The 26182-nt window shown below is 31.8% G+C and overlaps 1 protein-coding gene and 1 non-coding gene across 11 annotated transcripts in view; one reads left to right on the top strand and one right to left on the bottom strand.

Moving 5' to 3' along the window:
* The window catches only part of LOC129754380 (uncharacterized protein CG43867-like), a 691811-nt gene that overhangs the window by 658628 nt on the left and 7001 nt on the right, over positions 1–26182 (bottom strand). The gene's annotated exons all lie outside the window — the stretch shown is intronic.
* Positions 23078–23188, top strand: Trnay-gua (transfer RNA tyrosine (anticodon GUA)). The gene is made up of 2 exons: positions 23078–23114; positions 23153–23188. It is a non-coding gene; the product is annotated as a tRNA-Tyr (tRNA).

Here is a 26182-nt window from a genome sequence, read left to right as displayed (position 1 = left end):
AACGATTAAATTTCCCGAATACCGCAAGTAATTTTGATTTCTGCGAAAAAAGTTAAAACAGCTTTCTTCTCGTTTACTTTTTGCGAATCTTTTTTCAAAATTCGTCAAAACTCTTGTCATTTAAGAATTTTGGAAAAAGTCTTATACCAAATCGAATCTCAGATATTTTTCAAAGCACAATAACAAATCGTTTGACCGTCTTCAACAAATTTGCTGAATGAACTAAAACCTATTAAAAAAAATGCCAAAAGACTCCTAGCGATATCTATATAATTTTATAACACTTAAAGAATTTTACCTTTTAAAATCATTGTTTATCATCATCACGTTTTATGTATTTTGTGGTTGATTTCACTCAAATTTGATTTAACTTATGCACGCGATAAAACATGAATCACCATGAATCTGGACGCACTGTTTATTATGTTGTTATATCTGGAATGTTGTTGGATCTGGAATGTTTTGACAGTACTTTGTTCGGAAATGTTTCCTCTATCAGTGCTGAAAATTTCATTACGAATCGTTTTGTTTCAAAAAAGTTACACGTGATGGAAGCCGCGCGACGAAAATAAATTTTGGACACTCACGTTAAAAACCGACGTGGTCGGGTTAAAAAAAAAATTGCGAAATCGTTAAAAATGGTCAAATCAACCGTGTGTAGCGTTCTCCAACGGGTCTGTGAGATGCGTACTATAGATCGGCAGGTTCATACCAAGCGTTATAGTGGAATTAAGGATCAGGAACTGGATTTGAAGGTGTTGAGAACGATCAAGGAAAACACAGAATAGTCGGACTATGAAATTGCCAAGAAATTCAACGCCGACCGGTGCACCGTCAGCAGAATTCGTCTACGCGATGGAATTCGATCCTATCGGACCAGTAAGCAACCAAACCGGACATTGAAGCAGAATTTAGTAGCCTAAGGACGTGCCCGGAAGTTATACAACAACATTCCAACGAAGTACGACGGATGCATCCTCATGGATGACGAAACGTATGTGAAGATGGATTTTGGGCAGCTTCCTGGCCAAAAATTTCATAAAGTGGTGCACTGGTTGGAGTGATGTCCACGCTAAGTTCTTATTCGTTTTTGCCGATAAGTTGGCAAGATAGTGTTTGATCTTGCAAGGTTTTTGCAGCTGCGGACGAAAAACCCCGGTTTTTGTGAAAAACAAGACCATGGACTCCGAAATGAACAAGGAGGAGTGGCTGAAATAGGTTTTTTTTCCGTACATTAGATCTCACAAAGGACTAGTAAAGTTTTCTCCAGATTTGGCATGCTGCCACTACAGCTAGGAGGTACTACAGTGGTATTGGGCCAACGGGTGGATTTTGTCGAAAAGGACATCAACCCACCAAACTGCCCTCAAGTCCGCCCTATTGAAAAATTTTGGGCAATTGTCAAGCAGAAGTTGAAGAAGAATGGTAGGACGACTCGGGAAGCAACAGAGATGAAGAGATTGTGGAACAAAATGGCCGCTGAGGTCAGTGAATAGGGTGTACAAACTTTGATGAGTGGTTCTAGACGGAAAATTCGAAATTTTATCAAAAAAACATCGAAATATTTTTTTTATTATTTTTCCTTTGAAGTGCAATAAAAACTCTACATTTTGATTACAAAACATTTTTTTTTTTCGTTTAAATAGCTCCGAGATAGACCCATTTTAACGCGTCTAGATTTGTAGTGATCCATGCTTTATTAACAAAAAGGAATTTGACAAAAGATTCGAGTTAAGGACGTCTAATTCTTAAAAATCAATCATTAAATATATCTTATTTTCATCTCCATGAATTGTATTTATGTTTAAAGAAATTCACCATGTTTTACATATAGTCTTTATATGAATATTTGAACATTTTTTTAAATAAGTATAACTATGATCTTTAATTATAAATTTTTAATATCATAAACAAACTCTTTTTTTGGAAGCCTATATATCGGAAATTTTAATCAGAAAAACATTGAATGTATTTTTTATCCTTTTCACTTTTCCAGGGCCCAATTTTTCAATTGATGGCGAAAAAATATTCAGAACTTGATATTTTAAATTATGAAATCAGCGCTTGAAAATTTAAAAATGATTTACTTATTACCATTGTTTTAAATTTAATATTTGAATCGATCAACATTTTTTGATTAAACTTCGAAAAGTTCTGAAAATGGTTCAAAGTAACAACTTCAAAGTTAAATTTAGATGCGCAATTTTATCTGAATTAATTTTTGCTTCGTGCTATCATTATTAACAATAAAACTTGCAATTCCTTATTTCAATTTTTATCATTTTTTTTAATCAATAATCATTTAATGATAAATTGAACATATCGTATAAAATTGTATGATTTGTGATATACAACTCGACGGGGGATTTGGTTTTCGGGGAGTCACACCTCAAAACTAAAAAAATACAAATTAACTAAAATCATTAGGAAACCATATCAAAAGACACGACTTTTATAAGAAAACGGCATTTTTCGGTAAGAAAACATAAATTGTAATACGCAAAATCAACTAAATAAACCTTTTTTCAGTCATCGAAGAAGTTCCAATGAGGATCGAAATGTTTTCAAGGTAAATCAATACGTCGATTTTTTATTTGCTAAAAACAATAATGCAAGCCTAAAAAAGGCCCCGAAAAAAAAATGATTAAAAATGACCGATTATTATCATTTTGCTAAACAATTTTTAATAATGGTTAATTGTTAATTTGATCTGAAACTATTTTTAGATTTCGGATTTAATATCATGTTCAATCTGATGTTATATTTTATGTATTCTATTTCTGTGCTTTTGTCCGAAACTTCAATTAGTATTCCATTTTTTTTGGTGCTTCGGATGATTTAATTTCAAATTTGTCTTCTAGAACACTTAAAACTTAGTTTTCAGCAAATTTCTAATTCAGAATGAGATACATCGTTTGGAATAATCAATAACTTACCGGAAAAAGCATCGAATTGAAATTTTGATAAAGGTTAAGTAATTTTGAACAAATTTATTATTTTTTCATGTTTGAATGACACTCTTAAGTATTTATTGTGCATTTTGGTAATGTTTCAAACAAATTTTTGAAAACTTCTAAAAAAGAAATTGAGGAACCGTTCGAAAATGCAAAAAAAACATCTTAAAAAATTATACCACAATATTTCTTTAAAACTTCACAATCTCATCCACTTTTGACACTGCCGGCAAAAAATCTTTCCAGCTTTCCAATTCTTAATCATTCCAGACTAAATAAACTGTTCTGGTTAAAAATGAAAGACAATATTCAAAGTTCAAAGTAATTTATTAACCAGTTCCAGAACAGCAAAAGGCAAATGCTAAAGAAAAAATCCCATAATAAAGATGAAAAAATTCGAAAATTTCTTGCATTTGAATGTTAAAGTTATAAGCAAAAGACAAACAGTACGAACGTTTTTTCTTTCAATGGTTTTTTTTTTACTTTTTTTGTCGTTTTTGTAATTTTCGCCATTATTGTTAATTTTGTAATTTTCGTATTATTTGCAATTTTTGGAATTGAAATCATTTTTATCGCTTTTGTAAATTTGTTAATTTTTGTAATTTTGTGTCCCTTTTTCTGTTTTTTCATATTCGTCATTTTTGTTATTCTTGTGATTTTTGTCTTTTTTTGGTGATTTTTATAATTTTTGTAATTTATATCATTTTGGTCATATTTGTCATTTTTGTGATTTTTGTCATTTTTGTCATTTTTGTCATTTTTGTCATTTTCGTCATTTTTGTCATTTTTTGTCATTTTTTGTCATTTTTTGTCATTTTTTGTCATTTTTTATCATTTTTTGTCATCTTTTGTCATTTTTTGTCAATTTTAGGCATTTTTTGGCATTTTTGGCATTTTTGTCATTTTTGTCATTTTTGTCATTTTTGTCATTTTTGTCATTTTTGTCATTTCTGTCATTTTTGTCATTTTTGTCATTTTTGTCATTTTTGTCATTTTTGTCATTTTTGTCATTTTTGTCATTTTTGTCATTTTTGTCATTTTTGTCATTTTTGTCATTTTTGTCATTTTTGTCATTTTTGTCATTTTTGTCATTTTTGTCATTTTTGTCATTTTTGTCATTTTTGTCATTTTTGTCATTTTTGTCATTTTTGTCATTTTTGTCATTTTTGTCATTTTTGTCATTTTTGTCATTTTTGTCATTTTTGTCATTTTTGTCATTTTTGTCATTTTTGTCATTTTTGTCATTTTTGTCATTTTTGTCATTTTTGTCATTTTTGTCATTTTTGTCATTTTTGTCATTTTTGTCATTTTTGTAATTTTTGTCATTTTTGTCATTTTTGTCATTTTTGTCATTTTTGTCATTTTTGTCATTTTTGTCATTTTTGTCATTTTTGTCATTTTTGTCATTTTTGTCATTTTTGTCATTTTTGTCATTTTTGTCATTTTTGTCATTTTTGTCATTTTTTGTCATTTTTGTCATTTCTGTCATTTTTGTCATTTTTGTCATTTTTGTCATTTTTGTCATTTTTGTCATTTTTGTCATTTTTGTCATTTTTGTCATTTTTGTCATTTTTGTCATTTTTGTCATTTTTGTCATTTTTGTCATTTTTGTCATTTTTGTCATTTTTGTCATTTTTGTCATTTTTGTCATTTTTGTCATTTTTGTCATTTTTGTCATTTTTGTCATTTTTGTCATTTTTGTCATTTTTGTGGTTTTTTCATTTTTGTAATTTTTGTAATTTTTTTTTTTTGTTTTTTTTTGTTTTTTTTTGTCTTTTTTGTCATTTTTGTCATTTTTGTCATTTTTGACATTTTTGTCATTTTTGTCATTTTTGTCATTTTTGTCATTTTTGTCATTTTTGTCATTTTTGTCATTTTTGTCATTTTTGTTATTTTTTAATAAGTTGTGGGATATAGCACAGGATTTTTTTGAATCAGTCATTGAGAAATCTATACATGAGGAACATTGAGTTTTGTTTGAGTTTCATCCGACTATGAAAGTACGGTTGTATTTTTTTAAGTTAAAAAATTGAAATTAGAATTAAGGAATACCCAATTTTGAAATGGATTTAAAATTCTGGAGAAATTAGAAATTAAATTAGATTTAAAAATCAGCAATCAGGGTTCAGATTCCCTAATTTCCTTTCAAAGTAGATGAAGAGTAACGACTCGATTTCTCCTAATGTGTAACAGACATAACATAACCTCCAACCTCGAAACCATGTTCTTCTTTCGTTGTTTTTGCTTTTAGTCCAGCATTCTTACGTCCCCTTTGGCCCAAAAGGGATTCGGTCCAGCCAGACAACCCGCCCAGTCAGGAAACATGAGACTGTAGGTATTTCAGCCAGACATCCAGAGAGCGTAGTCATATGTATGTTATTAGTAAGTTAGTTGCTTGGGTCCGGAAAACTCCGGAGATGATAAACGGCCCATGGCCCATTCCCGGCGGCAGAAATCCGACTCCTTCTCGCCTTTTTGCGCTGCTGCTGCCGGAAATAATCATAGCACAACCAACATAACCGTAAGAGAATGGGGTCGAAAAGAAGCGATGCCGGCCGGCCAGCCAGCTTATGGGTTGCGTCCCGACGTCGACGTCCGAACGCATCCTCCAGAGAGTGATACGCTAATAATGTGGAACATGTTTTTGATGTTTGGCTTCCTGCTTTCAGGGCAGGAGATGGGTAAATGTTTCGGTCCCTTTTTTGTGGCCGGCTATTTTATGACTTCCGGATACTGTGGATGGTGAGACATTTGAAAAGTTTCGCTCGTCTTTGTTAACTGAAAAAGGTTTTCCAACTACGCAAAAGTTTGAATGACTTTAAAACATTATGGAAGGAATTAAACACAAACAACTCACATTTTGTTTTGATTCCAACGAGATGAGACTTCGGAAAACTGTATGGAAACATCAATCGAACATTTGTTTTATACATTTAATGTTAGTCCTAAAAGCATACTGATGTTTTGAAAAACATAACGAAAGATTCAATAATAATAGTTCCTAATTTCATTAAAAAAAATATAAAGAAGAATCAACTTAAAATAAATTATTGTGAAAAGTTTCTTAATTAAAGAAAAATCTCACGTCTTGCCTGTAGATTTTAGAGCCAAAAACCTTATACCCAAGCATTAAGTCATCACAGGGCCGGGGCATCAATTACTTTCCACTCAATTCTTTCCCTTTATCGAGAAAAAACGGGGGAAACAACCCTCCTATCGCATTGCATTAGCCATAATCCCCATCGAAATCGTGAGCGTGAATTAATTTTTCAGTTTATGCGCGCCCATAAGAATGCAACAGATGTGGTGATTGTGAGCTTGATTGTGGAAGGAGAGAGCTAAAGGAAAAAAACGGGCGTCCAAAATGAAATTCATCCCCCCCTACTCGGTGTGGTTTCTGAGCCAGTCAGCCAGCGCCAACGAGCAACAGATTTTCCACCTTTTGACACGTCGTCGTAGTCGTTCTTCCCCAGAATAGGGGTTGAGATCTTGTCTTGTCAGAACGCTCGGTACTGCCAAATTATGCGATGGCCATCAGTAGACGAGGACAATATGTAGGGAGGACCGAAAAAGTGCATCCACATCTCTCCTCCGCCGCTTCTCGGCTGGTAGTAAATTAAATCTAATATCGAGATAAGGCACATACGGAAGTTTTACGCCGCTTGGGTGGTGCTAAAATATTTTATCTTCCCCAACGACGACGTGCTGCCCGGATTCATTTGCCTCATCTTTTTGGTCAGCAGAAAGGGGGGATGAAAGAGCTGATGGAATTTTGAGCAGAGAAAAACGGGGGAAAACACGACAGGCATTTTTCGAGACAACCAGAATAGGTACACGCATTCGGAAGTTCTTTACGACAGATCCGGAGAGACTTTCCGGTGACCATCATCGGGTCATCCTTCCAAGCAGCTCCAGGGACGTAAAGTTCTTGCTTTCGAAGGTGGGGAAAGTGCTGACCTAAACGAAGATGGGGAAATTGGCGGTTAAATTCCAAACTATGGCAAAACTGAACGAGGGGAGTCTCGTTTTTTTCGGAAGGGCTTTCCGTGCGGTGTGTGCATATGAATAATCATAAAATAATGAATTTTATGACAGCGAAGGGATGAGGCGATAATGAAGTTTGTGAAATTGGTAGTAATGGATTTTAAACGAGGGTTCATCTCGGTTATGGCAAAATAAGGAGAGTTATTTATTTAAATTTTTCAAAATTGCCAAATTTGTCAAAATACTAAGTTTATAAAAATAGAAAATTGTCAAAATTGCTAAAATTTCTAAATTTGACAAAATTTCAAAATTGTTAAATTTGTCAAATTTTTAAAAATTGTAACATTAAAAAAAATGTGAATTTATTTAAAAAGCTAAAATTTTCAAAATTCTGAGATCGTTAAAATTTTTAATATTTTTAAATTTAATAAAATGCTCAACATTGTAATATTTTAAGATCGTCAAAATTTTCAAAATTTTTAAATTTGCCAACATTTTCAAAATTTAAAAAAAAAATTTAAATTGTAAAATTTTTCAAAATTGTTAAATTTTTAAGATCGTCAAATTATCAAAATTGTCAATCATTTCCAAGTTCCAAATTATCAAATTTACAAGAATTTGTAAATTGTCAAAATATTAGAATTAGTTTAAATTGTCAAAATTGTTTCGTTCTCTTTTTACGACGGTGACCTTATCAGTTTCTGGAATAAGTAGGTCATAAAAAATCCAGAAAGGCATCAATTCAACCAAAAAAAGTCTCCGAATGTATCAATACTCCCAGCAAATCAATCGGGAAAGCAAAACCCCATAAAAGCCCTTAAAATATGCAGCGATAGTTGCAGGGGAATCGTTGACCTTTTTGCCGGCTTCCACACAGCAGAAACACGGAGACGATTTACGACCTCTTTCGAATGACGCGCACCGGCTGCTGACTGGCTGGTTGAATGCCTGGCTGCCTGCCTTCCGGAAAGGAAAAAGTGTGCATAAATTTAAGTCACTTTCCTAGTTTTCTCCTCAACCATCAACGGCGGGCGGCTCTTTTACGACTTTGGGCGATAGGGGGCTTCTGATAGATCATTGGTCCATGTTTTGAGATGCTGCAGCTACTTCTGCCGGTCATGATACTATTGATGATGATGATGACGATTATGACGGTGACGACAAGATCGTAAAATTATCTCGAGCAGAGTCAAGTGGTAAGTGGGTAGCCGCCAGTAGGTCGGATTCGATTTTCGATTCGATGTTTTGCCCTTTTTTAAAGCGTGTGAGTGTATTATTCTTTTCGATTATCGTATCTTATTAACTTGTCATGAAGACAGAGATTCATTAAATTTCGGAATTATCTATATGGAATATATACATGTATAGACGATGAGAGGCAGATTAGCGATATAAATTCCAAGCATTCAATCAAGCTTGAGACTGAGTCGATTTGGGCCATTTCTCAATCCCTGGGGTCTAAAAAGCTTCGTCTTGATCCAAAACTCATCCATGGTTTTTTGCAGAATTTTTAATTAACGTTTACATGAGTAAATTTGAACTTTATGGATTGTATGGGAAAATTGAATATTTTGTACTGAAATATCAACGTCAATTTTGTTTCTTCTGTGGAACCGAGCCAGCTGATAGTTTTTGTGCCAATTTATAAATTTTTTGAGGGAAATTTTCCGCTGAACAACTTTGTCGAAGACTGTAACATCGTATCTTATTAGGCACAAAAGTTATTAGCTGTTTAGTAGAGGTATGTCTTTTCGCATTGATAAACAATAAATTCAATTGACATCCCTGCTGGGTGCCTAGCGAGGTATTGCATGGCTACTTTTCATGCAATACTTTGCGAGGCTCTAGCAGTGATGTCAATTGAAAACTGTCAGCTGGCTCGGTTCCACAGAAGAATAAAAAATGATGTTGATTTTTCAGTACAAAATATTCAATTTTCCCATACAAACCCAAAAGTTCAAATTTACTCATATAAACGTTACTTAAAAATTCTGCAAAAAATCATGGATGAGTTATGGACCAAGACAAAGCTTTTAAGAATCCAGGGTTTGAAAAATTCAAAAATGAACAAAAATCGACTCAGTCTACTGAGACATCTTTCATAGAATGATAGTGAATGGTACTTGAGCTTGAGCTTGCTATCAACTACGGTCCACCTACGGCCCTCCTGGCCAATGGCATAATGGTTGCACTCCGTGATTGGCTCGAGATAATCAACATTGGACAATGAACCAAATGAAAGGTGCTGGGAACAAGCAATACATTCTCACTGTCCAATTTTGAGAATCTCAATCTTTAATATGAACCAATAACGACGCCGGCCAAGTCCATGTAGTCGATAGGGGGAAAGGAAGTGCAGCACATGTGATGATTTGTTTTGCGGAGACCGGCTGTACGCCATCCCTCCACAAATCTCACGCTGAGTGTATGGGGAAAAGGGTAATGTGGCATGGAATATCACCTTGGTAAGCAATTGACCACTTTAAATCAGAACTCCTAAGCTTTTGAACTTTATACGTATCCTCAAGAAACTTTCGATCAATCATGAAAAAAACCATTATTGAATAGTGACGATGCGAATGTAAGCTAGGCGGAGTTCGAAAATAATCGAACTTAATAATGATATTTCCTTTTATTAGGCTACATTGAAAGTTTTACTCGTTAAAAGCCTCAGCCCAACCAAAAATTTTGAAACAACTGAATCGATTACCGAAAAGGGAGGAATTGAAATGCGGTTTTTAGGGAATTATATCGACAAAATCTCTCTATCAGTCAGAAAAACACTATTTCTTCGTTTAAATCGGTTATCATTTTCTTAAAAATGCACTCTAAATAAACAAATATTTTGAGTTCTGGGGTAAATTTTGATTTTCATAAAGCTTTGCTAACGATTTGAAAATTTATAGTAAAATATTTCAACTAGTCTCAATCATTAGTTTGAAAGAACCTAAAATGGTCGTATTTTTCTTTACTTTCGGCTGAGGACTATAAGAGATTTTCAAAATTCTTCATTGAAAAAGAAAATGAATGAAAAATGTCAACCAAAACTTGACAATCTGGCTTCGAAATTTTCAACGAAAATGAAAGTGACAATGTTACGATAGATTGAGTGCTTTGCATTAATTTGTTTTGATAGTAGACGATTTGAAAGTACAGTTTAAATGAGTTGATTTTAAACTTTTTTTCCCTTTTCAAAGGGAACAAACTTCGTTGAACTTCATAAAGACCTAACTTAAACAAAAAAAAAATAGAACGAGCTCACCAAATGTCCACGATAACGTTTTCCAAGCTTTTTCAATGAAGACTTCCGGTTATTTTAAAGTTGCTATAATTCCATCACCATCCGTCCTGGTCCGGACTTCCATAAATGGGCGCTTCCATATCCTCCGTAAATAACGTACAAACCCACAATTTCCTGTTTCCTGTTTGAAGGTTTCATATACTTTTCATTCTTGACTATTTAAACATTTTCGAGGCATTTTCCAGCAGCTTGACAAAAACACGTCATTTCACAACAACTGGTTGCTTCGATCATAGAATGATAGTGAATGGTACTTTTGAAAAAAAAAAAGTGTTTGCCAAGAAAGTTTCTAAAACGGAGAACAGGCACTTAGACAAGCTTCAAAATTCTCGAAAAAATTTAATGACTCGCAAATTTCAAGAGCCTTGAAAACTTTACAGATAGGAAAAACGTATTTTAAGTTCTGAATGTGTTTAAAAACATAAAAATATAGGTGGTTCAAGATGGGCCACAACTCCCCACAAGCTATGATTTGCAAATTGGTTGCGTTTGTGTGACTTATTGATGTTTCATCAAAAATTCCTTTTCCACGTGAAATATTCCACTAAGATCATAAGCGTATGAGCATATTTTTGTTATGCACTTTAGGTTCCCCATCGATGAAATTAGCAAGTGTTTTTTTAATTATGTAAGTCAATTTTTCTAAATTTTTTAGCTTGATAAATAAAAGAAGCATATGATGCGTATTTCAGTCAACAACATATAGAAATATATGCTCAAGCAAAGCGACGACGATGTCAGTTGGTTTGAGATTTTTATTTCAACACACATCTGGGATATTAAAAGTGGCCCACGTTTCCCCATGGCCCACGATACCCCACTCTCCCCTACTTTTTTTTAATGCAAATTTCGATACGTTTTCTGAAATACGATTTCCGTATCTTATTCCAGATCAGAATTTTATGAGCCAAGTTTAAGAGCCCTTATTTATGAACCTATTATTTAAATTCTGTAGTTCAGGTTCAATCGAAATTCACTGTTTATATGATGTATTTTTAATCTTTATTGTGAATCTGAATTAAAATATATATTTCAAACGATCTGAATCTTAGTTTTCAATTATGGATTGCCATTTCAAAGTTTTAAATGTTTGAATTTTGTGTAAAAATTAAGTTGAAGAAATTCGAATTTGAATTTAAAACCAAATTTTTATTTTTTTTATATTCGGAAATCTTTGACCAAAATATTGAAAATGATATGATCTAGAAAAACTTGATCCAAATTTGATATGAAATGGATATCCAAATTTCTACCAGGATTTCAAAGCAACTTTTCATCTGTAATTTCTTAGGATTATTCCAACTGAAAATCAAGAATCCTGAACTGGATACAGAATCCGAAATACGAAAATAGGAATACAATTTTGGTTATGGGAATTATTGAACTAGAACCTCCGAAATGGGTTTATTTAATTTAAATTTCTATGATCAATTGAGAAAATTTTGGAAAAGTGTAGCAGAATTTGGAACTTGGGATGAATTTTTGGCATAAATTTATAGTCCAGTTTGTTACTCTTGATTAACCATACTTTATTATCTTTATTTGATTCTGAATTTAAAATTTTGAGTGTAGAGTGTAAAAATACCTCGTTCGTTTTTTTGGATCCTCTTGGGGAGAGGGGTTAATCTAGGTGCAAGATACTTTTGAAAAAAAGCAGGTCATTTTACGAAAAAAGCGGGACATTTTATAGACTTTGAGAAACCCTAATTTAAATAGTCAAGTACTTACAGTACCGTTCGTAAAAATGAGGCTTCCATGATTTTTCACTATAATGATATACAATATCTCAGTAGATATTTCTAACATAATATTAAAATTTTGCAGGATGATTTCTGAAAAATATAACAAACATGAAAAAAGTTTTTAAAAGGTGTGTAGGCTCAATCAAAAGTTACGCGAAGTAGGTACAATACTTCAGGTTCGAACCAAAAAATACGATTTCTATTGAAATTTTCACGAATGACATTTGAAAATCATATTTCAATCCAAAAAAATTGCAAATTAATCTCAAAAAAATTTTCAACATGAGATTTAGCTTTTTAAACTCGAAAAAATCATTCATTCCATCTTTCCTTAAGTTATAATTTTTAATATAAATTAAATGGCTGATTTGTTGGTTGAAAAAAATGCTGTTCTCACAACCGTCCAAAATCATATAAAAATTGCATTTCTTAATTCAAGCCTAAAATACTGTACCTCGTGTACCTTTTGATTTAATCGATAGAATTTTTTCAACAAGATCTCGATAATGTTATTATATATTTTCTGAAACACACTTTGCCTTTTGAATGTGATAGTCGAAAAAGTCAGATTTTCGTAGAATTTATGTGCCTCAAATGCCTCAAAGACAAAAAATAGTTTAAAGTTTCGTAATATAATAATGTGATAATTGATCTAAATTTAAAAGAAAATTTGAACTAAAAACATCAACAGAGTAGAAAAAAGAATTTAAAGTGCGTATGCATTCCATTTCCAATGAATTATGAATTGCGATGTACACCTTCAGTTAAAGTTGCGTAGATCAAGTAATAGAAACTTTCTATTGGAAAATTGTTTTAAAAACAACTGTGTCCACTCAATGAAAATCTATAAATGTTTAATATAACAGGTATGAGGTAGTTTTGAAAGAAAAGGTAACTGTAGTTGACTCAATATGATCGATCGGCAAAACTGAGTTCCGTTATTGAATTTTTATTCCTATTTGAATCTAAGATTTAATCAAATTAAGCCCTAATTTAATAATTTGATTCAATGTCCTTTCTTTAATACCCTCAACTAAAGGAAATACCTTGATTTCAGTAGGTACATCATTTTCTTAATAACCATTCTCAAATTATTACTATCCAAAAAAAAAACGCTCTCACAGTTGATATGTGAATTTCATTGAGCGATTCTCTAAACATGAATATTTTTATATTTTCAATCTTATCTTATTCCAGATTTATGATTCTCGGGAGATCATGGAAAATCGAGTTAGACGGAAACCCTAAGGTAGAATCGCAATAGAAAATCGCATCAACCATTGGAATAAGTATATTTCCTCCATCAAAACTGTTCTAAAACATGCTGGCAAATAACACTTATCAAAAATGGCCAGGATAAAGAAAAGGTACATTTTTCAAAAAAAAAATGCCTTAAAAGTACATATTTCTGTGAGTTAAGTTTTGCCAATTGAACAGTGTGGTTTTTTTTTAAATTTCGTATTTTTAGGCGCTGTCCTCACCGGGGTTCCATTTTTACAGTTTCTATGGCCAGTTTGAGATGCGGAGTGCTTTTCGATTGACAATTACTCTCGCCAAAGTCTTTTGAAGACAGATGGTGGATCAAACCGATGAAAAACTTGAAATACCTGGGAGACTAATGTGTCCGTTTTACCCAACCTTGAGGAGTCCGTCTAATCAGCCTTGAAACGATTTTTTTTTCAAAACATTTGTTGCTCAAGCCCTTCGACCGGAAATCGCTAATTTTCCATTAGATGGTTAAAGAAAATCCTAATAAACACTCCACCTTTGAAAACGGTTGAAATTTCCGAAAATGTTTCGTGTTATGAACTGTTTTCTGAGGAGAGAAAATTACATCGAATAATGGGTCCTCAAAGATTTTGTTTGTATTGTTTAATTTTATGATAACCCCTTGTTTGATGTAAACAAACAAAGGGTCTCGAAAGTATTGATACTATTTGATACACTAAGGCATGGGTGGCTAACGTTTTCAACAGGAGGGCCAAATTTCAGAAATAAAATTTGCCGGCGGCCCAAAAAACATTTTTTTTTTGGTATCTATATTCAAAGAAAACAAAAAATAATAATTTTTTGAAAAAACTTATAAAAAAAACTTTTTCTAAGGTCACATCAAGTATATATTTATCTTAATAAGGCATTTTTAATACTTGCACTTTTTTACGAATTTTGATCCAATTGAAAAATTGTAGAAATATTACGCAATACCAAATGAGTTATCACTCCCAAATTATGTATTATGTATTTAGGTATGTCATTTTTAAGGGGTTTAAAACCTCACATTAAGTCAATTTTATGGTGCCCAAATATAAAAAATAGACCGCCCATTTTCCAAAGTTTTCAAGTTCAGCATTCTCTTTTGAAAAAATGGATAGGTAGGTAGCTCAAATAAAAAAAACCGCAGAATGGAATTTTAGAAAAAAAGTAACTTTACAAGCTCTTGACATTTAGAAGAATATTTTTTTCAACGAACTATAGTTACATCATAAATTATATTGATTTTTCAAAGTACGTACCTCGACCTCAACTTAATCCAACTTTTTTTTAAATTTTCCAGTAACTTGATTTGATAATTTATTCGATGGTTTTTTAACGGTTTTTTAAAGATTTTGATACAATGTTACTATCTTACTGAGGCTATCTAAACTCTTCAATATTAAAACTAGAGGACGATTGAATGCTTTTCATTCCAATGCATACTGGGGATTTATGATTAATAGGTAACTTTTAGGTTTCTATGGGAAAATTGAATATTTTGTACTGAAAAATCATCATCACTTTTGTTTCGTCCGTGGAACCGAGCCAGCTCATTGTTTTTGTGCCAATTTATAAAATTCCTAAAGGAAATTTTCCGCTGAACAACTTTGTCGAAGACCGTAACTTCGTATCTTATTAGGAAAAAAAAGTTATTAGCTGTTTAACAGGGGTATGTCTTTTCGCACTGATAAACAATAAATTTAATTGACTGATAAACAATAAAGTTTTAAATGCCGTATTTGTTTCAAAATTGAGATATTAGCTCGAAAATGTTTCCATCCGGAATATATTATTCGTTTCAAGGCACAATCCACCCCGTTTAAAATTTGGGACATATTTCCAGCATTAGATTTGTACCAAACATATACTCAAGTGTCCGTCTTACCGACTTTCCCCCACCACACACTTTAATTTTTGGTTTTTTGAGTAACCCAAAAATTCTTGTTGAACACCAATCAAATTTTAAAATATAAAGTTTTCAAACTGCGTAAGAATAAAAATCAAGGGGAAGGTAAAATATGAAATATGTTAATCGGTTTTTGGAACAGAAAAACAATTATTTAAATAAAAAAAATCTACAGATAAAATATCTGATGGAAACTGATTCATGAAAAAAAAATTGAAGTGAAACATCATAACACAACTGAATTTCGCCAATTAAATGACGTATTTGTTTCAGAATGGAGATATTAGCTTCAAAAATTTTCCATCCGGATTATATTATTCATTTCAAGGCACAGTCAAATCCTTTTAAAATGTGGGACACAACCTTTGAAAAACTTTCGATTCTTGAGATAAAATTTCTCAAGAAAAAACTTTCTCTTTGGAGGTATCGGTATTTCCTTAAAAGTTTGATTCCCCGAAAACCAGTGTTCAATCAAGTGCCCGTTGTTTGAATTGGAATTATTTGAACTTCAAATGGAACACCATCGCGCCGCCCTCAAGTGGCTGTCAGTAAGTTTGTTGTTTGTTTAAAGGCATTTGCCAACAGAATCCACAACAGCTTGGAGGAGCATCTCAGCAGAAACTGCCAAAAGAAAAACCGGCCCATGGAGATGTGGTGTTTAATTAAATATTAATCTTCCATCATCTGAGCCGGGACCCGAAGCTGTTCGAATCTTCTGTAGAGAGTGTAGCCGAGGAAAGAAAAAAAACAAGTGGGTGGAGTTTTTCCTTCTGATTCTGCTTCTCGAAGCATTTGAAGCAGGAGGAAAATACTCCGAACAAACCGAGCGCCAAAAGTGAGTGGAAAATCCCAGAATCAGCCCGTGGAATATTAATGCGATCTGGTGCTTTCCTTCGCTTTTTATGTGCCTTGCCCGTTTGTGCCTTTTGTGTGTTGGGGGTCGTTTTGTGGATGTTTTGGAGCAACATAAGGATTATTGCCGGATAAGTGATATGAGATGAAATGCATTGGTAATGATTCGTTAGGGTTGTTTTTTTTTCTCTTTGTTAAGGTGACGGGATCAAAATCAGACATGTCGTCGTTCGAGATGTGACGGGAATTCATTAGAGGGTGGAACCGAAAAGCGACTAAAATTTGCAGGAGTTGCTTTCCTTGTAGTGCCCAGCATGTGTTGGAAACATTCGTTACCCCCACCCTTTTTGGCGTGTGATGAAGGCGTCGTCGATTCGAATCGAAAGAATCCAGAACCAGATTAATAAAATCAGCAATTGAGCCATGTTCGACAGCCCCAAATGAGCCAATTACGCCCAGCTGCCATAAAATTGGAGACCAAGAAGAGAGGCCAAACAAGAACGACCGATGAATGTCTCCATTTTCCATCGACAGGTTTTAATGGCACGAAACCGATTGCGGCCAGGATTGGAGGTCGTAAAACCAGGCGACTTTAATTTCCTTCTCGTCGCCCTGATCCTGCTGGGGACAGTTTCGTCGTGCATCGGAATTTCCTAACACAGTTCCCTGAAGTCGGTCTCTCGTGTAGCAGCTACCAGTGTCTAATTTCCGGCGGGTTGATGAATGGGAAATTCGGAACCCGAAACCCTCGATTCCTCCTCTCCACGCTAAACAAGGTTGTGTGTTGCCAAACAGGACGGACGTTGAGCTGACCAAAAGAGGAGCCAATTTGGGACGTCTGAACGTACCTACACTCAGAAAAATTCTTATTATGATATTCGTAAGAAGCGTCTTATGAATCGATTTTAGGAGTGCAAAATTATTTTTCATAAGACTCTTATGAAATTCTTCTGATAATCAAAGGAACATCGTAGAAAGATAGAAGAAACGGTACTGTGAAAAAAAAATGAACACATTCATTTATTCCAACAGTCGATTTTGAAGCTATAAGTTTTCCTCAACAGTTAAATGTTATTCAAATATTTTAAAAGGTAAGTTTTAGTTGAAGATTGTAAACTTTTGATACTTTGGTAAACGAAACTCATTTCTGTGTTTACTTTTCAGGATGCAGAAAAGTATTTTTCTGAGTGTAGGTATTTTTACTACCTGGTGGTGGTTGAACTGGCGATTGGAAAATTGGCCAGAAAACCAGACGCACCATCTGGTGAATTTCGGATCGAAATTTAGAATTGGGAATGACTGGATGTTTCTCTGGCTTTCGGTTTGGCCATGAGAAATTGATGGAGCTATTTTTAGACTCTTTCAATTTATCACTTATTATGTATTTAACATTTACGAGTTAAGTACAAACTGAAAGCTAGAAAATATTTCTCCTTCTTAGAGCCCACTGTCTTAGAATCTAATAATCAAGTCTTGATACAGAGAATCAGGATGTATAAAAACTGATTTTAAAAGAATTCCGTAACAATTCTTTAATATATTATTGAACGAGAAAAAAAAACCCAAAAAAGTCGTTTCTCATACATCAAAGTTTAATCAGAATCCTCTAGAAAATTTATCATTCATTTGAAAACCGCAATATATAAGTCATATTCTGAAGTTTATGCATGGTTTTTCCCTTTTAAAAAAAAGTTTACCTTTAAATCTCAAAACAATATATTTGATTAAAAAATAAAACTCAGGACTCAACTTTCAGGATGTCTTTTTTAATCACTAATAAGATTCAATATGGTTTTTTAAGCTTTTTTCCGTCATTTTTGTAATATTTGCATTTTTTGTCATTTTATGCGATTTTTGTAAATTTTGTGATTATTCTTATTTTTGTCAATTTTGTTATTTTATCACCAAGGTCAATATAATCAATTCTGTTAATTTTGTCAATTTGGAAATTTTTGTCAATTTTTCCGATTTTTTCAATTTTGTAAATTTGGTCAATTTGGTAAATTTTGTCAATTTGGTCCATTTTTTCATTTTTTTTCAATTTTTTCAATTTTGTGAATTTTGTCAATTTTGTCATTTTTGTCATTTTTGTTATTTTTGTCACTTTTGTCAATTTTGTCAATTTTGACATTTTTATCAATTTTGTCAATTTTGTCAATTTTGGCATTTTTATCAATTTTGTCAATTTTGTCAATTTTGTCAATTTTGTCATTTTTGTCATTTTTGTCATTTTTGTCATTTTTGTCATTTTTGTCATTTTTGTCATTTTTGTCATTTTTGTCATTTTTGTCATTTTTGTCATTTTTGTCATTTTTGTCATTTTTGTCATTTTTGTCATTTTTGTCATTTTTGTCATTTTTGTCATTTTTGTCATTTTTGTCATTTTTGTCATTTTTGTCATTTTTGTCATTTTTGTCATTTTTGTCATTTTTGTCATTTTTGTCATTTTTGTCATTTTTGTCATTTATGTCATTTTTGTCATTTTTGTCATTTTTGTCATTTTTGTCATTTTTGTCATTTTTGTCATTTTTGTCATTTTTGTCATTTTTGTCATTTTTGTCATTTTTGTCATTTTTGTCATTTTTGTCATTTTTGTCATTTTTGTCAATTTTGTCATTTTTGTCATTTTTGTCATTTTTGTCATTTTTGTCATTTTTGTCATTTTTGTCATTTTTGTCATTTTTGTCATTTTTGTCATTTTTGTCATTTTTGTCATTTTTGTCATTTTTGTCATTTTTGTCTTTTTTTCATTTTTGTCATTATTGTCATTTTTGTCATTTTTGTTATTTTTGTGATTTTTGTCATTTTTGTCATTTTTGTAATTTTTGTAATTTTTGTCATTTTTGTATATTTTGTCATTTTTGTATATTTTGTCATTTTTGTCATTTTTGTCATTTTTGTCATTTTTGTCATTTTTGTCATTTTTGTCATTTTTGTCATTTTTGTCATTTTTGTCTTTTTTGTCATTTTTGTCATTTTTGTCATTTTTGTCATTTTTTGTCATTTTTGTCATTTTTGTCATTTTTGTCATTTTTTGTCATTTTTGTCATTTTTACCATTTTTGTCATTTTTGTCATTTTTGTCATTTTTGTCATTTTTGTCATTTTTGTCATTTTTGTCATTTTTGTCATTTTTGTCATTTTTGTCATTTTTGTCATTTTTGTCATTTTTGTCATTTTTGTCATTTTTGTCATTTTTGTCATTTTTGTCATTTTTGTCATTTTTGTCATTTTTGTCATTTTTGTCATTTTTGTCATTTTTGTCATTTTTGTCATTTTTGTCATTTTTGTCATTTTTGTCATTTTTGTCATTTTTGTCATTTTTGTCATTTTTGTCATTTTTGTCATTTTTGTCATTTTTGTCATTTTTGTAATTTTTGTCATTTTTGTCAATTTTGTCAATTTTGTCAATTATGTCAATTTTGTCAATTTTGTCAATTTTGTCAATTTTGTCAATTTTGTCAATTTTGTCATTTTTGTCAATTTTGTCAATTTTGTCAATTTTGTCAATTATGTCATTTTTGTCAATTTTGTCAATTTTGTCAATTATGTCAATTTTGTCAATTTTGTCAATTTTGTCAATTTTGTCAATTTCGTCAATTTTGTCAATTTTGTCAATTTTGTCAATTTTGTCAATTTTGTCAATTTTGTCAATTTTGTCAATTTTGTCAATTTTGTCAATTTTGTCAATTTTGTCATTTTTGTCATTTTTGTAATTTTTGAAATTTTTGTCATTTTTGTCATTTTTGTCATTTTTGTCATTTTTGTCATTTTTGTCATTTTTGTCATTTTTGTCATTTTTGTCATTTTTGTCATTTTTGTCAATTTTGTCAATTTTGTCAATTTTTACAATTTTTTCAACTTTGTCATTTTTGTCAATTTTGTCAATTTTGTCAATTTTGTCATTTTTATCCTTTGTGTCATTTTTGTAAATTTTAAATTTTGTCACTTTTGTCATTTTTGTCGTTTCTGTCATTTTGTACATTTTGTCATTTTTGTAAATTTTGTCAATTTAGTCAATTTTGACAACTTTGTCAATTTTATCAATTTTGTCAATTTTGTTAATTTTGTCGTTTTTGTAATTTTTTGACATTTTTGTTATTTTTTTCATTTTTGTCTTTTTTGCAATTTTTGTCATTTATGTCATTTTTATCATTTTTGTCATTTTTGTCATTTTTGTAATTTTTGTCATTTTTGCCATTTTTGTCATTTTTGTCATTTTTGTCATTTTTGTCATTTTTGTTTGAAATTTTTTTAAATTTTTTTTTTTTTGACATTTTTTGATTGTAATTTTTTTTCATTTTTGTAATTCTTGTCATTGTTGTCATTTTTGTAATTTTTGTAATTTTTGTAATTTTTGTCATTGTTGTCATTTTTGTCATTTTTGTCATTTTTTGTCATTTTTGTCATTTTTGTCATTTTTGTCATTTTTGTCATTTTTGTCATTTTTGTAATTTTTGTCATTTTTGTCATTTTTGTCATTTTTGTCATTTTTGTCATTTTTGTCATTTTTGTCATTTTTGTCATTTTTGTCAATATTGTCAATTTTGTCATTTTTGTAATTTTTGTAATTTTTGTAATTTTTGTCATTTTTGTCAATTTTGTCAATTTTGTCAATTTTGTCAATTTTTTCAATTTTGTAAATTTTGTAAATTTTGCCATTTTTGCCAATTTTGTCAATTTTGTCAATTTTGTCAATTTTGTCAATTTTGTCAATTTTGTCAATTTCGTCAATTTTGTCAATTTTGTCAAGTTTGTCAATTTTGTCATTTTGTCATTTTTGAGAATTTTTGTCATTTTTGTCATTTCTGTCAATTTTGTCCATTTGGTCAATTTGGTCAATTTTTTAATTTTTGTCAATTTTGTAAATTTTGCAAATTTGTAAATTTTGCAATTTTTTTAAATTTTATAAATTTTGTAATTTTTTACTTTTATAAATTTTGTAAATTTTGTAAATTTTGTAAATTTTGTAAATTTTGTAAATTTTGTAAATTTTGTAAATTTTGTAAATTTTGTAAATTTTGTAAATTTTGTAAATTTTGTAAATTTTGTAAATTTTGTAAATTTTGTAAATTTTGTAAATTCTGTCAATTTTGCTAATTTTGTCATTTTTATCAATTTAGTCAATTTTGTCGTTTTGTCATTTTTTCATTTTTGAGAATTTTTGTCATTTTCGTTATTTCTGTCAATTTTGTCAATTTTGTCCATTTTGTCTATTTTGTTAATTTTGTCGATTTTGTCAATTTTGTCAATTTTGTCAATTTTGTCAATTTTGTTAATTTTGTCAATTTTGTCAATTTTGTCAATTTTGTCAATTTTGTCAATTTTGTCAATTTTGTCAATTTTGTCAATTTTGTCAATTTTGTCAATTTTGTCAATTTTGTCAATTTTGTCAATTTTGTCAATTTTGTCAATTTTGTCAATTTTGTCAATTTTGTCAATTTTGTCAATTTTGTCAATTTTGTCAATTTTGTCAATTTTGTCAATTTTGTCAATTTTGTCAATTTTGTCAATTTTGTCAATTTTGTCAATTTTGTCAATTTTGTCAATTTTGTCAATTTTGTCAATTTTGTCAATTTTGTCAATTTTGTCAATTTTGTCAATTTTGTCAAGTTTGTCAATTTTGTCAATTTTGTCAATTTTGTCAATTTTGTCAATTTTGTCAGTTTTTGTCAATTTGTTCAATTTTGTCAACTTTGTCATTTTTGTCAATTTTGTCAATTTTGTCATTTTTATCTTTTGTGTCATTTTTGTAAATTTTAAATTTTGTCACTTTTGTCATTTTTGTCGTTTCTGTCATTTTGTACATTTTGTCATTTTGTACAGGAATTCACAATAGTACTTAACCATTCTGAAGAGAACCAGACCGAGCAGAAATTCCAAAATTTAAACCAAATCAGATGACAATATTTTATCTACGCTTCAAGACGCTTCTTCCTTCTCCTTGTGGCTAGAATATAGACTCCAGATTGCTTACAACAAAATTATTGCTCGAGCTGTAAGGTGGTTGAAGGAAAGTAAGGAGTGAAGTCGACGACAATCGAGGCGGAACGAAAATCAATAACTTGTAACACCGGCTGTCGATGGAAGTTTTCCGCTCCTCCTCCGGAACCACATCCAGTAAATGATCCCTCCTTGCTGGTTTCCCTCCTTTCTTCAGTTCTTCTCGTTTGCATCGACCATTTAACCTTTAACTGGTGTATTTATATGCTTCAACTCCTATTGGCCAACCGCAGGAAAGCCGAAGCTCAAACATTTTCTTCCTGCTGCTGCAAAGTCCAGAACAAGTCAGAGGAATGTTTGCTTTTGGGTGCTGCTCGCTGCAGTCAGTCCGTTCATCATGAACAAAGCTCCGGAAGATTAAATCTGGCCCTTGAAAGCTTCACTCGATTCAAAGAGACGACGGACGGGCTTTGTTTTCCGACAAACAGCACTGAATGAACGGTGGTTTTTGGATGTGTAATTCATGATGAATTTGTAAAATTTTGCAATCTGTTGGTGGCCTGGCAAACCACCCGAAAAACACGATGGGCTGCCGTCCAAATTGAATGCAAACAGTTCCTTATTGTTGAGTTGAGGGGAGCTTCGTTTCCAGTCGATTGGGAAATTGAAAGTCGCTTTCAATGAAATGTGATATCGGGCATTTGAGGAGGGCTGTTGAAAGCGTTTGGCGGCCAGGGATGTATCTACTTTTTAATATCATCTTTGTTTCAATTTGAAAGTTGGCAAAACTAAAATTACTGAAAATGGAAAGATTCTTTCTTCAACAACTCAGCCAACTCTGTACTCAAATGGCAAATCTTAACTCCACTAAACTGATATAACTGATAATACTTTTCGTTGAGGCGACTTTCGAACGTGGTCGGCCATTGCAGCAAGGTCGTTAAAACGCGATCAGCTGAGTGCGTTGTTTATTTATTTATAGGCTTTTGGCGATCGTGGCCGGTGGCTTTCGGCGTGATTTTTTTTATTCTCTTTTTGTCTTGGGCCAGCAAAGCTACAATTTTTTGCTCTTTGCTTACCAGTTCAGCTGCACTAGGCGAAGTTTCGTTGAAATTGAATGCAGTTCGGTTCAACAATCACAACCTTCGATAGCTCAGTTGGTAGAGCGGTGGACTGTAGGGAAATAACTGTCATAGCAAGTGACAGGGAAAGTAGAAATCCATAGGTCGCTGGTTCAAATCCGGCTCGAAGGAATATGTTTTTTTACTAGAATTTTGATAAAACATTTACATAACTTAATTTTCAAGCTCAAGAGTAAACATCGAACACAGTTGTACTGAGTTAGTTTTTCAATGATAATAATTGAAAAAAAAAAGGTTTTATAAAAACCCCTATATATCTAAATTATAATTATTAATAAAATTATCCCTTTTTTTTTTTTAGTTCGTGATTAGAATCAGGGATAATTTAGGCAATGTCTTATTCAACTGTTGAATACGCCACTGCTAAACAAGAAAAAAAAGCTGCCGATGGGCCAGATCAAATTCCGAAACATGCCAAATGCAGGCAGTCATTGTCTAGATACCTACTCTCTAGAACTGTACGTACAATATCCTCTTCCGGTTCAGCGCAGTTCAGGAAAGATGAGTGGATTTTCTCTGGCTGGCCGTCCGTCCGGTGTTTACTTTTAGCAGCCAGAATGCAGCAACAGCAGAGCAGAAGCATCCCATTCTGAAAGCATTATTGTCCTTCATTGTTTGGATTGTATAAAGTTACTGCTTTTGCTTTTCCTCGCTTTGCTTACTTTTCCTGTACCTTCTACTCTTCTGGGATCCACTCTTAGTCAGCAAAATGGGTGGATGCTTTATTACTGCACTGGCCCTTTGCTTGCTCTTCTTCATCGTTGGAGTTTAACCAAACCAGAGGGAAGCAGCAGGAAAGGTCAAAGTCACAACCAATTGACCATCCTGTTGGGCCATCCAAGCAAAGCAAGGACTTCCGAACCGCCACAATCGATTTACTTCCTAATGGACTGTACTGTAGTATGTTCATACTTTATCCTGTCGTACTAAATTTCCGAACAAAAGAGGGATGTGGCGTCGACGTCTCTAGCTGCTGCAATATGGCGCTTAAATACAAAGTGCGTCCTTTTCTGCTCTAAGGGCCAAATGAGACGTGATGGAATGCGCGCCCTTCCCCGTCAATTAGACGCGACGACGTCCAATTGATGCAATATGTTGCATCAGAGTTTTCTTTTGGACCCTTTTTGCACTGTTTTTTTTTTAATTTTTTGTTCAGAAAATACATTCTTCCGACATGAGAAAAGTACACACTACGCTCAGAGTGGATTGATTCAATTTTGGCTTTTTTTTTAAGTTTTCAACTTTTCTTTTGAAAGCTGCTGGACTGGACAAAAAAGCCTTCTAGCAGAAGCACCTTTCGGGTAGTTAATGCAATTCCGGCGGTTCCAATTTGCAAACCAAACCACCCACCTACCTCCGATCCTGTCCTATGTTGAGTAAACATACGGGGATGGTGTTTTCTGTAATTGAGCTTTTGTACTTTCTAATGGGTTTCCATCGAATGGATCACATTGACGGACGAACGAACGAACGAACGAACGCCATTCATCAAAAGCAACGACGGTGGACGATCACAATTTTTGTATGGTTTCCAAATGATGTTGACAGTAGAGTCCTTTTTGAGAATGTCCTCAGTTACACATATTATCTTCTCATTTAAAAATCAAAGTAGAATTTTGATTCACCAACAGAAACAAAATTCGATTGACTGATTTCGATTTTTTAATACAATTTTTTTATGTTACATTTATGCTTCCATCTTCCGTGTAAACATTCTAAAGAACTCAAAAAAAAAAATTTGGTCATGAAGGTTATGGTTTGTTTTCATAACGAAATTATCGATTACCAAATGTAAACCGAAATTTTTTGCATTAATATGAACTTAAAAAAATTATACTGTCAAACGAAAATATTATAACCATTATTTGTTTTTTCTATTATGTGATTGTCTTCTTAACATTATATTTTTTTTTCCTTATTTGCTATGTTGAAATCGACGTAACCTATTTCATAACAGAAGATTTAAGATCCTAAAGTTCTAGATTTTTTGGTTTATGACCCTAAGCCTACCCAACAAAATTTCTAGTTTTAATCCAGTATACAAATGAGAAACAGATATTTTTAAGAAACCAAGCATAATCTATGAAAATGATAATCATCCTATCGGCATTAATCCGAAATTTGAGTTGAAAACATCGGTTCGGTGAAAAATGAGATACAGCGACGCAAAGCCAAGGATGCTTTATTTTTTTAACATTTTTTTCACCGAAATTTCCAGGATAGCTATCAAAATTTACATTAAACTCTCACATATGCATAAATGTGTGAATAGATTCATGCTTAAAAATTCCAAATATTGTTGAGTAAGCGCAATACAATAGAACTGTCAGGAATTGTAGGTATTTAAAAAATAGATTGTAATTTTTCGGAACATTTTTTCACGGATAGTTCACTTGAACGATCATGAGATAAGGAATAATTTACCTGCATCTAAAATCAAGAAATTCGGTCAAAATTTGTGGCCGTAGGAGCTATAACAAAGTTTTTTTTTTTAAAAACAACGGTTAAAAATGAAATAGAATAAATTTGAAAAAAGAAAAAAATATCTTCCAAATTCGTTATTTTTTAAATAATTTCTAAAATTTCTGTTATTTTTGTCATTCTGTTTCATTTTTGTAATATTTGTAGCTCTTGTCATTTTTGTCATTGCTGTCATTTTTGTCATTGTTGTCATTGTTGTAATTTTTGTAATTTTTGTAATTTTTGTCATTTTTGTCATTTTTGTCATTTTTGTCATTTTTGTCATTTTTGTCATTTTTGTCATTTTTGTCATTTTTGTCATTTTTGTCATTTTTGTCATTTTTGTCATTTTTGTCATTTTTGTCATTTTTGTCATTTTTGTCATTTTTGTCATTTTTGTCATTTTTGTCATTTTTGTCATTTTTGTCATTTTTGTCATTTTTGTCATTTTTGTCATTTTTGTCATTTTTGTCATTTTTGTCATTTTTGTCATTTTTGTCATTTTTGTCATTTTTGTCATTTTTGTCATTTTTGTCATTTTTGTCATTTTTGTCATTTTTGTCATTTTTGTCATTTTTGTCATTTTTGTCATTTTTGTAATTTTTGTCATTTTTGTCATTTTTGTCATTTTTGTCCTTTTTGTCA

Source organism: Uranotaenia lowii, chromosome 3 (genome assembly GCF_029784155.1).
Source record: "Uranotaenia lowii strain MFRU-FL chromosome 3, ASM2978415v1, whole genome shotgun sequence".
Taxonomy (NCBI): Eukaryota; Metazoa; Arthropoda; class Insecta; order Diptera; family Culicidae; genus Uranotaenia; species Uranotaenia lowii.
Note: the sequence above shows the minus strand (reverse complement) of the source record. Positions and strands in the feature narration are given on the sequence as shown.